The following is an 11,433-nucleotide window of genomic DNA, read 5'->3' as shown; positions in this document are numbered from 1 at the left end:
AGACTTCCAAATGATCGTTGCAGAATTGAAATTTGAAGGCATAAAGATTGGAGACAATTTGGTGGTGGCTGGCATAATTGACAAACTAGCACAATCTTGGAGGGAGTTCCAAAAGACTTTGCGGCACAAACAAAAGGAGACATCCTTGGAGACTTTGATCACACGCATCCATGTGGAGGAGGAGGCTAGAGGACAAGATGCACTCATGACACAAGAGAGCAATGGTAATTCCACCACAAAGATAAACTTTATTTCAACCAATAATAATAAGCCCAAAAATCGTTTTCCTAGAAATTGTCAATTGAAGCCTAAAAAGAGAGCCTTTAAAAATAACAATAGACCTTAAGGAAGGGGAAACTCGAATAAAAATCTATATATATATATATATATAATAGCAAAAGTTGAGAGACAATGGGTTCCTATAATTAAGGGGGTGCTGACAAATAGGATAACTGCCTATCTAAAATTTAGACACGTTAAGGTTAAAAAGTGATACATTACATTTTTTGGTACTGCTATAACATCTTTTAAAAGCGATAAATTATAATTTTTCACTATCTTAAAACACTGTTTGGAGCCTTTTGGTATAAAGGGAAACTAACCATTTAAAAAAAGAAATGAAAAAAAGAAACATTACTACACGGAGAAACAAGAGAGAGATCGAGAGAAAAGAGAGACAGAGAAATAGAGAGGCAGAGATAGAAGAGGCTATAAAGACATGGAGAAAGAAACATAAAGAGAGAGGCGATCCTGGGACATGGAGGAAGAAGAGATCGCCTCTCTATTTCTCTCACTAAGATCAGAGTTCATTCGCCATTTTGATTTTACCAGAGAAATAAGCAGAAGAAGGAAGATGATATCGACTTCAGTGTCAAGAACGAAAAAAGTCCCCTCTGCCCACCAACAACACCTTTGATGGGTTCTATTCTTTTTCTGATTTTTTTTTTTAGCTAAATTAGATCTGTTATATGCATTCAATTTTTCCAATTTGGTTCTAGATTTGGCTTCAAAAATTAGGGCTAAGGAAATCAGGTTTTAATATGTGACTTTCTTTTCGCTTCCTTTTCAATTTTTTAACACCAATGCTTGCGATCTAGAGATAGAGAAGGAGGAAAAAACAAACCTTGAGATACCGAGATGAGAAGGAGACAGACATTGAGAGAACTACCACCGGTAAGTTTTTCTTTTTTTCATTCTTTCTTAGATCTGGGTATGGGTATGAAATATGAATTAGTTTTGAGAAATTTGGTTGGATTGATTTTTATTTAGGTATTTGGATAACATTAGGTTTTGATTTGATTTTTTGAAATTTGGGGTTATATATGATTTAGGTTTGGAGAGGGCAAAAATAGAGAAATAAGAGAGAAGGAGAGAGTTCTCCATTCCCATTTATCTTTTTCAATTTCTTGGGTTTTGTTTTGTCGATTATTGTTTTTTTGGTTAGAATTTTGTTCCTATTTAGCAGTTTTTTTATTCTTCGTTTGCCACTGAAATTAATTTCTGATTTTTTTTTCTTTTTCTTCTTTTTCTCCCTCGAGTTGCATAATACTGTTTCCCTGTGCCAGATAAAGACATTGGGACTTCTGCAATAAGAGAATTAAAAGGTACAGTTAGATTTTAATTTCTTTGTTTCTTGCTAGAATTAAAATCCTTAATGAATGCAAATATTGAAGTGTTCTCTTTACATTTGAACTCACATGACTCAATTTGGATTGTGACTTATCATGTTTAAATAAGAAAAAATAAATTTTGAATTATAATGTAATTAATATTTGCATTCATTGTAACTATTTGTCTTTTACTATATGTTTGTTTGATGTTTTTGAGTTACTTTCAAATTCTTGAGTGAATATTTGTGGTCCATTGGTATGTTGGTGAGACCCAACAGTTGTGTTTTTTAAAGCAATAGGAATTGAATAACACAATCCAAAAAAATTTAGAAGAGTCATGAAAGTTGGTACTAAAGACATAGAAAGAAAGGAAAATCAAAATGTTACATTCTGATGCTTCTGTAATTACTCATTTGAAGTTCAAACTAGATTCAAAAAATTGGTTTGTGGTTTATAGCATTTCTATTTTTACTAATTGTGTGTTTCCTTGTACCTGTTTTTTAAATTTTGGTTTGTGTTGTCTTTCATTTCAGTTTTCAGTATTTGCAGATTTCTCTGTTTTTGCTAGCTTTGAAACAATATTTTGCTAGATTTGGATCCATACTGCTAGACTTATTGTTAGTTACTTAAAGTTCAGTGGTGTATAAAAGTACATGCATTTGAAACTTTTGATTAAATAAGTAAAAGAACATGAATGTTGCCTAAGAAGGGTTAGCAAGAAAAATGATAATCATGTCAATTGAATAATCCCAATTATTTTCTCTCTCTATCATTGTTGGGCATGGAAAACACAGATTGACTACGGTTCTAATGATATCCGCTTGAGGATTTTCCATTTTCTATTTTTGTTTTTTTCAAATCAATTTTTTCCTTGGTTTCTCAATTCCTATCAAACTATTCGAAGAAAGGCTTGAACTGAATTTTTGGTCAATTGTTTCTTAATTCTGATTTTAGTCTAAGGTGAGTGGAAGCATGAAGGCAAGAAAATGTAGAAGTTGTTTGGGAAGCCAGATGTAAGATAAAGCTTAAGAGATAAAGCAGCACGACAAGCATTAGGCCATTGTGACTGAACAAATATGAGGTAATGTTTAGTACAGTGTAGTGCCATGTTATTGAGATATTTGCGACTGCATGAGAATTGTGTTTTCTCATGTAATCTTGATGTTATGAGTTTGATGTTGCACTTTAGATCCTTTTTATGATCATCAATGACTGATTAATATGGGTCCAGCTGTCAATGGTGGTTTAAATTGTTTGCCAATTGTAATGTTCATTTTTACTATGGTTGCATGCTTTTTCTAAGGACAAGGTTACCAATGTTGTTAGTGCTCAAATGTAAGACTCAAGTAATATTCCTTTTTCCTTTTCCTACAAACAAAGTGGGAATTGATATGGTTACTTGGAGTTTAAAGTGTTTGTTTTGATTTTGGATTTTTATTTTTTGAGGATAGCTGATTTGAGTTTGATTTTTCCTTTTATTTTATTTTTGGGGTGGAAAATGTAATTGGGCTATTTGCGTGCCTTTTTCCTTCTATATCACATAAGAATTACACATTGTTTTGAAATTCATAAGCATATATTTGTCACATAAAATAGAGTCTCATTTTCCCTTTTCCTTTTTCCCTTTCTTTTTAATTTCAGTGAGATGAAAATTTAAGATTAAGCTGCTCACAATTGGTGGAAAAAGATTGAAACTTAAAATTTGGGACATGGGTAATTGCTGGAATTATTTTGAATTGTAGTTTCATTTTAATCTTTGATTAAAGATGCTTTGGAAGTGATAGTTTATGGTGACGTGTAATCTCTCTCTTCCTTCAAGTTAGTCACTATTCTGATTTCTGATGCTTAAATAGATTATTTGTACATTTCCCAATCTCCACATCAGACCCTCCACTTTTTTAGAGAGTATATCTCACTAATTTCTTTCATTATTATATTATGTTATAGAGTATAAATCCAAGTGAAAAACCACATTGCGTTGCTAACCTGTGCGATGCACAGAATAGTTAGCAAATGTTAAATAAATAAATAAAAAGTAAAGAAACATCTACGAAAATTAATAATATCAAAATTTTATTATATATATATATATATATATATATCAAACAGAATGACAGCCAGTGCAGAGTTCCAAGCCCAATGATTTATCAAAGTTTGTGCACAAACTCAATTATACAGATACACAACTTAGGTTGGAAGAATTAAGCAAAAGTGAGGATATAAGGATCAATGGCCATGGAATATAAAAATATATACAGTTGAGATGGGAAACAACAAAGGCGAATTCATTCCTTTTTTTTTCTTTTGGGTTTGATTCTTTATTTATTTAATTTCATTAATTAGTAGTGCAGATTTTACAACTTGCAAATTAGAAGTGAAATTTAAGAATACTATGCCACATGTTTAGTGGGGTGATTGATTTTCTCTATTTGGTAAAACAAATTTGGTTCAACAGTTGGAGTTCAATTATGTTTTGATTGTTTATTATTATTTTAGATTGAAAAGGTAGAAATTGTATTATCATCAAAAAGAGAAGTATGAAAAGTATAATGCGGGTTCCTGTAGGACATGATCCAAGCCAACACAGTGGCTTAGGCTCTTAGAAAAAAAAATTATAGGGAAAGAGACAGTATAACTATCATAGATTTGACCACTAAGTCCCAAAAGCCCATAGTGTTAAATACCCACAAAAAGCCTCTGGTAGTCATCAAACAGTGTTGTTTCAATTGTTTATTAATAGATTGCCTTCAATGTGTTTATAGTTGTGAATAACTCTCACACTATGTTTCAAATTAAATCATCTTGAAGCAACCAAGGTTTAGAAGATGGGACACTTCAAGTCTTGAAGGATGGGGTTTCAACTTAGTTGAAGGTGATGCAAGTGCAAGGAATCGGTGAAGGAAGGTACTGCTATTGCTAATGTTTTGTTAAGTTATTGTATGTCATTTTCTTTGTACATATCGCCATGAATTTTTCTAGAAAATTACATTGTAAATAAAGCTGGATTGTTTCTTCAATTAGAAGTAAAAATGAATTGCTTTGCTGGGAAATTCCATTGTGAATAAAGCTGGATTGATTCTTCAAGATTGTTGGCTTTTGTAAGTTGGGTCCATCAAATTAAAAAATTTGATTTATTTTTTCTATTAATCCATCTTTTGTTGATATGGATTACCTCCACTTTTGGATGATTCTGAATCACATTATGTGACTAAGATTGGTTTGAAAATGTAGCTGATAAAAGGGGTTGGTATGTTACTAGGGATAAAGTTTAAAATTTCATTGATAGTATTCCCCCTCCCCCTGGTATTGACAAAGAACAAAAAGTTCAAAAACAAAAACAAAATGATGATTATCAAATTAACACAATCATAGACCATTATTTTCAAATAAAGCATATGGGCCAACATCAAAATGAAGATTATCTATAATGTGACTAATTAGTGAAGGTGAGAGAAGAGTACAAAAAATTAAAAGGAAAACTTACTAGGAAATAAAAGAGGAGCCAATTGTTGGCATTTAAGGGCCCTTCTCTTTTTTTAATGTTCTTTGCACAACTTTTCTTTTTGTATTTCTTTCTCTTTCTCTGCTTACTTTCCCTTTTTTTTTTTTTTATAGTTAATTTTTTTTTGGCTAAATTTTAGTTGACTGTAGGTTTTATTTTTAATTCTTTAGCTAAATGTTTTCTGACTAGAGATTTTTTTTAATAGGATCTAACCGCATATTGGTCATGAATAAATGTGCCATTTTATTGGGTTTGGGTTGGTATATAATCCGATAGGAATTGACATGTCACATATACATCTATTTTATAGATAGGATTTGATAATCAATATATTGGTTGGCTTTAGATTTGCAATTTATAAATAATGTCATGTTACATTATTGGATGACATTTTTCAAAAAAAAGTAGGTGAAGTATATTGAGCTAAGTGTAAATTTGTGTTTGAAAATATTTAAAAGTCAAAAAACTATAAAAGTTTTGATTGTCTTCTAATACGTAAAATGATCCCGCACATTGCGCAGGTTAAACACTAGTTACAATAAGAACTAAGGACCCCCTTCACAAGATCAATTTAATAGATCATGTTTTGTCTGTGGCAAGAGTGGGCATATTGCTCGATTTTGCAAATTTCGGAAACGTTAATTTATCCCGTAGGCTAATGTAATCGAAGAGCCTTTAGTGGCTATGATTACAGACATCAATATGATGCAATATGTTGAAGGGTGGTGGGCAGATTCTGGTGCTAATAGGCACGTCTGCTATGACAAAAATTGGTTCAAATTGTACACTCCTTTTGAAGAAGAAAAAACTATTATACTTGGTGACTCTAGCAAAATCAAGGTTCTTGGAAGTGGTGAGGTTGAATTGAAATTCGCTTTTGGACATGTGCTAACATTGAAAGATGTACTTTACACTCCGTCCATGGGAAAGAATTTGATGTCAAGTTTTTAGCTTAACAAGGCTGGCGTCAAGCAAACTATGGAATCTAATAATTATGTAATCACTAAAAGAGGATTGTTTGTGGGCAAAGGTTATGCTTGTGATGGAATGTTTAAATTGAATGTTGAGAATAATAAAACATCTACCAGTTCAGTTTATATGCTTTCTTCTATTAATTTTTGACATGCTCATTTGTGTCATGTAAATAGTAGATATGTGGGAATCATGAGTAGTTTAGGATTAATTCCAAGACTGTCAAAAGATTTTGAAAAATGTGAAACTTGTAGTCAAGCTAAGATTACAAAAAAGCCTTATAAAAGTGTTGTAAGAAATACCAAATTGCTTGAGTTAATTCACTCTGATTTACATGAATTTGAGGGAATTTTAACTCGCGGAGGAAATAGATATATTATCACTTTTATTGATGATTTCTCAAAATATACAACTATTTATTTGTTGAAAAATAAAAGTGATGCTTTTGAAAAATTTCAAGATTTTTTAAAAGAAGTTGAAAATCAATTCGGTGGAAAAATAAAAAGAATAAGAAGTGATAAAGGCCGTGAGTATGAATCAAGTGCATTCAACTCATTTGTTCAGTCTTTGGGAATTATCCATGAAACTACTGCACCATGTTAATTGAATTTGGTGCACCTTTACATTTTTGGGGTGAAGCTATTTTAACTGCATGCATGTTTTGAATAAGGTGCCGCATAAAAAGTCACACATCACACCTTTTGGGATGTGGAAAGGACATAAGCCAAATTTGGGATATTTGAGAGTATGGGGATGTCTTGCTTATGTAAAACTTACTGACCCTAAAAAGCCTAAATTAGGTATAAGAGCTATTACCTGTGCTTTTCTTGGTTATACGATTAATAGTGCAGCCTATAGATTTTTTTATCATGAAAACAAAATAATTTTTGAGTCTGGTGATGCAATTTTTTATGAAGAAAAATTTCCTTTGAAATTGAAAAATAGTGGAGGTGAAGAAAATATTTTGTCACAACTTAGTTCTTCTACTTCACATTTACAAAATCAAGAAAATTTTGAAATGGAACCTAGAAGGAGTAAAAGAGCTAGAGTTGAAAATGATTTTGGTCCTGATTATTATGTTTTTAACATTGAGGAAAATCCCCAAAATTTAAAAGAGGCTTTAACATCACCTGATGCTATATTTTGAAAAGAGGCTGTAAATGATGAGATGAAATCTCTAATTTCTAGTAGAACCTAAAAATTAGTAAATCTTCCACCGGGTTGTAAGACCATAGGTTGTAAATGGGTCCTTAGAAAAAAGTTGAAACCAGATGGATCAATAGATAAGTTTAAAGCTAGACTTGTTGCAAAAGGCTTTAAACAAAAAGCAGTTCTTGATTTCTTTGATACTTTTTCTTCGGTAACAAGAATTACATCTATTAGATTGCTAATTGCTATTGCTGCAATTTTTGATTTAAAAATTCATCAAATGGATGTAAAAACTACTTTTTTAAATGGGGACCTAGAGGAAGAGATTTATATGGATCAACCCAAAGGCTTTGTAGAGTCTGGACAAGAAAGTAAGGTATGTAGGCTAACTAAATTCTTATATGGTTTAAAACAAGCACCTAAGCAATGGCATGAGAAGTTTGATTTTTGCATGATTGAGAATGGTTATAAATCAAATAAATGTGATAAATGTATTTATTCTAAATCATGAAATAATTTACTTGTTATTATTGGCCTCTATGCGGATGATATGTTGATTTTTGGCTCAAATATGCATGTTATAAATGAGACAAAAAATATGCTTAAAAGCTATTTTGATATGAAAGATCTTAGTGAGGCTAATTTTATTTTGGGCATGAAAATTACAAAAGCATGTGATGGAATATATCCTGATCAATCACATTATGTTGAGAAAATATAATTTTCATGATCACAAAAGTGTTGCTACTCCTTTTGATTCTAGTGTTCATTTATTTCCTGTGAATAAAGATGATGAGATTTTTAATCAAAAGGATTATGCTAGCATCATTAGTAGTTTGCGTTATGCTATTGATTGTACTAAACCTGACATTGCATATGCAGTAGGAGTTCTTAGCAGATTTACTAGCAAACCTAGTAAAGATCATTGGCTAGCTATTGAGTGAGTCATGAGATATTTAATTGGTACCAAAATCTATGGCTTATTTTATAAAAAGTACCCTGCTGTGATTGAAGCTTTTAGTAATGCTGATTGAAATACTTTGTCAGGTGATTCTTTCTCTACTACTGGTTATATTTTTACCTTGGGTAGTGGTACTATTTGTTGGAAATCCAAAAAGAAAACAATAATGGCTAATTCAACAATGGAAGCTGAATTAATAGCATTAGCTTCAGCTAGTGAAGAGGCAAATTGGCTTAGAGATTTGTTATATAAAATTCCACTTTGGGAAAACCAATTCCACCTATCTTAATTCATTATGATAGCACTCAATTGGTAGAGTTAAAAACTTTTACTACAACGGTAAATCCAGACCTATAAGAAGAAAGTATAGTACCATGCGATCTTATTTGAGTAGTGGCATCATAATTGTCGATTATATTAAATCTAATAATAATCTTGCATATCCATTTACCAAGGCCTGGGCAAAAGATAGAGTCTAGAATGCATCGAGGGGGATAGGACTTAAGTCTATAGAATCATGAGCTATGTATAAGGATACCCAACCCAAGGATCAGAGATCCTAAGAATTGGGTTCAATGGGAAAAACAAATCATACGATAATCGTAAGAAATACACTATTTATTTTTTTAATTATTTATTTTGTAAATAATTTTTTTTTAGTTGTTCATCCCTATGATGTAAGTGCATTTATCCTTTAATGTGAAGAGGTTGAGTAAAAAAATCTTAATGAAATTTGTAGCTCGTATGAGTAGGGTGTCAAAATTATAGGAGCACCCTTGACAAAATTTCACATATGTGAGTGTGGGGGTGGGGCCGCTCCCTATGAGATTTGGACTTAATCTCAAATGCACTCATGAAACTAGGATTAGCACATGGCCATAAAGTGCTAGCTATAAAAGCTCATGTCAACACTTGGGTTATTATGTGTAAGCAGTGACGCTTAATTTCCCTAAAACAGTCCTAAGTCAAGTCGGAGACCACTACGACTTCGGAGTTGAGATCGCTATTTCACTAAAAGTCCTTTTAGATACAACTTGTCGTTGCTGAAAACTGATTGTTGTTGGAAATACTGTAGCAAAATAATTTTTAAATGTATGAATAGTGCCTTAGGACCCATTTTTAATAATTTTTTTGAATAAAGTGGTTGTAGGTCCCATGAATAGTGCGTGAATAGTTTTTTTGTCCCCTGCACAGTAAATTCATGTGATTTACTGTTCACGCGCTGAAAAAAAAAAAAAAAACAAACAAACAAACAAAACGCAGACATGTGTTTGGTAACGCCGTATCCAAACCCACACTAAGTGAAGGTTCAATGCAGAGCACACCTCCATGATGCATAGTGACTCGTCTTTGCCTAGTAATCTCTCTTTAACTAAAAAAAATTAATATTAAAAAGAGTGGGAGATTGTTGAAGCATTTTAATATTAAATAATTAAAAGGAATAAATGTTATAACATAAATGTAAAGATGTGTGAGTGAATATAGAAGATGAGGAGTTAGCGAAAATGTTTCATCTCACATTGAAAACGATAGAGACTATTTTATTCTTTTTAATTGTGGTGATTAATGGACTAACATGAATTGTCTCAGATATTGGGCTAGATACGTGTACAAGAGGGAGGTAAATGGTGGAGGTATCAAAAATAGAAATGAATCAGCCTCTTGGATTCTTTTACTTGACAGCCAATTCAGAGTAATTACCATATCCGTTGGTGAGTAAATGACTCGAATCAATACTTCATTTTTATTATGGAAAATGAAGAGCCATTAACCCACTTAATGGACTATCCATTTGGGCCTTTTCATTCTTCAGAAACTCCTCATCTCACTATTAATTGTGTAACTCTAGCCCATCATATTAATATCCAACAATTACTCTTGTAACACCCACTACATTAGAATAATGGACCTAATTAGTCAAATTAATTTGAGTAGTGATTTCGTGAGACCCATTCAGCCTATAAATAGACTCATTCAGACACAATCCAAGTTACTACAATACACAAAAAAAAAAAATAAATAAAAATAGAGAGATTGTTGGCAAGGAAAGGTGTTCTTTTTGGTGGAGGTTTGGGTTTGAACACTTTGTGCAAAGGTTGTTTTAGCCATATGACACTTGCTGGGCTATTGTATCCTAGAGGAGACAAGTCAGAGAAGGTCTGCACTGGATACAAAGTTTAGCCAACTAAGGGCTTGAATCTCCTTAAAGAGAGCAAGTGTCGTGCCTCAGTCCAAATAGTGTTGTGTAATTCTTTTCTTTATGTTAATAATATTCAGAAATATTATTCAGTTTCTCGTTGTGTTATTTCCATTATTATTATGGTTGCACCAACAATTACTATTACCTTGTTAGATGCTGAATAGTCAAGCATCATATCAATTGCATTGTATAACATATCTTGTGATTGATGTTTTGTATCAAGACATTTTGTAAATTATACTCACTTGTATTCTCCATGTATGTGACATCAGTTTTATTTGAATTTTAAAGGTTTATAATGGCTTTTACAATATTATATAGGTTTGAGTTTGGGCCAAAAGTTGCTCAGAAACAACTAACTTTTAATATGATCAAATATGAGAATTTGATGATTTTTTCCCTATCTTTCCTAGTGTAATGAATTTCTATGTGAAAATTGTTCCATTGGTAAGTAGACGGACAAAATTGGGCAATGCTCTTTTCACCCAAATTATATAGCCTTATGCCCCAATTTCCAAACTAATTAGGAAAATACTTTTCTTTTAAAACTTGATTTACTCCAAATCGAGTTAAAAAAAAAAAAAAAATTCTGGAGCCCTATAGTGGCGTTTTAAGGAGCCTATAGTGATGTTTTAAGAACCTATAGTGGCGTTTTGTTACTCGACCTCCATGAAATCGAGTTATAGGCAATTTTTTTACCTATAACTCGAGTTCATGGAGGCCGAGTTCAAAAATGCCATTATAGGTCTTTAAAACGTCACTATAGGTTCCTTAAAAATGCCACTATAGGGCTTAACTCGATTTAAAGTAAATCGAGTTTTAAAAGAGGGGCATTTTCCTAATTAGTTTGGAAAGGGTGGTATAAGGCTATATAATTTGGGTGAAAAGGGCATTGCCCAATTTTGTCTGTAAGTAGACATCTGAGATTTAAAATGGACATAGCTTTGACCCGATTTGGATTTGAAATGAATGAGATGTAATTGTTTGAAGATGGCACACTTAATATTGAATATGAGAATGTAGATTGAGTAAAAAAAAA

At 32.0% G+C, this 11,433-nt stretch overlaps 1 long non-coding RNA gene across 6 annotated transcripts; it reads left to right on the top strand.

The window, feature by feature from the left end:
• The first annotated feature begins 620 nt into the window (after positions 1–620).
• Positions 621–10,652, top strand: LOC112027769 (uncharacterized). Of its 6 annotated transcripts, none has more exons than XR_010629416.1 (5): positions 621–1,173; positions 1,566–1,604; positions 2,565–2,691; positions 4,419–4,514; positions 9,785–10,652. It is a non-coding gene; the product is annotated as an uncharacterized LOC112027769 (long non-coding RNA). The 6 variants fall into 6 exon arrangements; XR_002884525.2 differs by lacking the exon at positions 9,785–10,652 and adding an exon at positions 5,634–6,236; XR_002884524.2 differs by lacking the exon at positions 9,785–10,652 and having other exon boundaries at positions 621–919; positions 1,098–1,173; positions 4,419–4,694.
• Positions 10,653–11,433: the final 781 nt, after the last annotated feature.

The sequence above is a fragment of the Quercus suber genome, unplaced genomic scaffold (genome assembly GCF_002906115.3).
Source record: "Quercus suber isolate HL8 unplaced genomic scaffold, Cork oak 2.0 scaffold_95, whole genome shotgun sequence".
NCBI lineage: Eukaryota > Viridiplantae > Streptophyta > Magnoliopsida > Fagales > Fagaceae > Quercus > Quercus suber.
This window is presented reverse-complemented; position numbering and strand designations above follow the sequence as displayed.